A 2522-nucleotide genomic window follows, 5' to 3' on the forward strand; every position below is an offset into this window, starting at 1 on the left:
CTGTCCTGATGGTTTGGCGACATGTGCATAGAGTCTGCTCTCAAGCAGGCTGTATTCATAGATTGCCGATAACACTGATCTATGCTATGCTATGGCATAGATCAGTTCATGCAATCTAATGATTGCATGTTTTACAGTGAAAAAAATATAGGTTTTACTAGAAAATGTAATTGGCGCTGCCCGGGTATAAAGTGTCAGTGAGTTAATTAGAATTGTTCCAAGGGTGCCCAGGAGGCCAATCTATGCCCACATTTTTTTTTTTGTTTACGGGGAAATTGCCAGGAGCCCTATATACCCCAACAGTTCTGTAATGTTTATCTAAATTGTAACTTATGCACATTAGAAATAAACTAAACTTTTAACATCCTAAATACTAAATAGCCAAACTGAGATGTCATATCATAAGATTTTATGACAGAGCCTGTTTATAAACAACCTTGGCAGTTTTATTGCCAGGTGCATAGACGTAAAGATTATTACCTGATCCAACTCTGGAGCAGGCAACATACAATTGTCCATGCGAAAAACATGCAGAATCCAGATTTATGACGGCCACCTTGATTGGCCTTGGGCCTTGTTTATTGTCATTGCAAATGATAGCTTAACAGGAAACTGCAATCGTTTAAAAGGTAAAGTTTCGTCTGAGTTAATCAGTGGAATTCGTGGAATAAAAACTTCTTCTCCAGCTGCACATCCAGTAAGGATGGTTGCTTCAAGCACATGGGGATGACATGTTTTAATGCACATCCTGGTTCCATTACACAGTTTTGGTGCATCTAGATTCCGCATTAAAATAACTGGAGCACCAACCTTTAAGTGATGAGAAGGCATTCCAATTGGTTCTAAAGAGTTTAACAACTCAACTGGGTACTGCACAATCTGTTCTGGATCTATTGTGGTGTCAATGGATTTGTAGGAATACATAAATCCTGGCAACTTGTTAAGAATTTGTAAGTTTATTGCATTTACCACATCATTTCTTGGTGCCAAAATAGCTCTCTGACATATCCAGTTATGATAAGAAGTTCTTCCTTTGTTAAATTGAAAGCCAATGTCAGGGAACACTGCTATTTTGAGGTGCTCAGGTGACTCTACAGCTCTGCATAAATCAGAAATGAGTGATATATTGCCATCTGCATCTTCTTGGACTACACCATTGCCAAGCAACAGAAGCAATTGGGAGAACCGCAGAGCAGATTCATCTCCAAAAATATTTGCTCTCATGTTGGTTGAGAGAGTAAGCCTCTGAACTTGATGCCACAGCGGAGATGCCTTAAGGCATGCATTCAGTTCATCAGCCATGGTTCCCTTTGGTATTATAGGCAAGGTCTGCCTAAAAATTACCAGCAAGCAAGACCAAGGCCCCACCCATTAGTTGGGTTTTATCTCTTAAGTCTCTCAGTGTTCGGTCTAATGCTTCCAGAGCACGTCTATGTGCCATGGTACACTCATCCCAGACAATGAGTTGACATTGCCTGAAGATATGGGCATCTCCTGAATCTGCAGGAATATTGCAGACTGGTGCCTCATCTCTTGTAAGATTAAAAGGCAATTTTAATGTGGAGTGTGCAGTTCTGCCACCATTCAGTAGCGTTGCTGCTATTCCAGATGTTGCAACAGCAACAGCAATACCACCCATACTTCTAACCTTGGCGAGAAGCAGGTTGATAAGAAATGTCTTGCCAGTTTCACCTGGGGCATCAAGAAAGAAGAGACCTCCAGAGCCATTTTCAAGGATTTCAAGTAGCCTGTGATATGCTAGGTTTTGATCTGGAGCTTTGTCCAGCTGAGACTCTTTCAAACTTACTTCAGCCAACAGCTGTGTTTTGTCATAACTTGTTTCCCTAAGGTAGCTACTGCTTATTAGAGCAGCACCAAGTCTTGTTGGGGAGGTCATACCAAACTCACTTAAATTTTGTCCTCCAGTATAATTTTTGCCTGGTTCAATATGGCATCTGTTAAACTGAGTGAGGGGTTATTGACCTCTTGGCGAGCCAAATATAAAACATCATCTGCCATATCTTGACAGTGTGTATCCCAAAGAGCATTTGGAATGGCTGGGGCACAGCAGGTAAGAATTAATAAGTTCCCTTATTCTTGGTGCCTTTATTAAGACAGTCATGCAAATGGTGATCATCTTCAAGAAGCCCAAGCAGTTGTCAAGCCTCATGGTATGAACCACAGACAGTGCCATTTACTGTCCTGAGAAATTCAAATGAGGTAGGACCTTTGACAACATGCAGTAACATCCACAGGTAAAAGCACTCGCGGTTGTTTTCATTTTGACTTTTTTTTGTAAATGAACAGCCGCCTTCTCCTGGCCTTCTATGTCTGTATAACGGATACCTATCACCATCTTTCTGGGTTTCAGCTATGAAGTTCCTTGGGTACCTTTTGCTGCAAATTCCTCGCTGCATGCAAGTTGAATTTGCAAAACCTGGACCACATGGCCCATGAATCATTTAGGTTGTAACTGTTGTAAACAGTTCAGGATCCATAAATTAATTTGGTATTTTTGCAGA

The 2522-nt window shown here is 41.0% G+C and overlaps 1 pseudogene; it reads right to left on the bottom strand.

The window, feature by feature from the left end:
• Positions 1-543: 543 nt before the first annotated feature.
• Positions 544-1897, bottom strand: LOC138795208 (ATP-dependent DNA helicase PIF1-like; annotated as a pseudogene).
• Between the last annotated feature and the right edge of the window lie 625 nt (positions 1898-2522).

The sequence above is a fragment of the Dendropsophus ebraccatus genome, chromosome 6 (genome assembly GCF_027789765.1).
Source record: "Dendropsophus ebraccatus isolate aDenEbr1 chromosome 6, aDenEbr1.pat, whole genome shotgun sequence".
Taxonomy (NCBI): domain Eukaryota; kingdom Metazoa; phylum Chordata; class Amphibia; order Anura; family Hylidae; genus Dendropsophus; species Dendropsophus ebraccatus.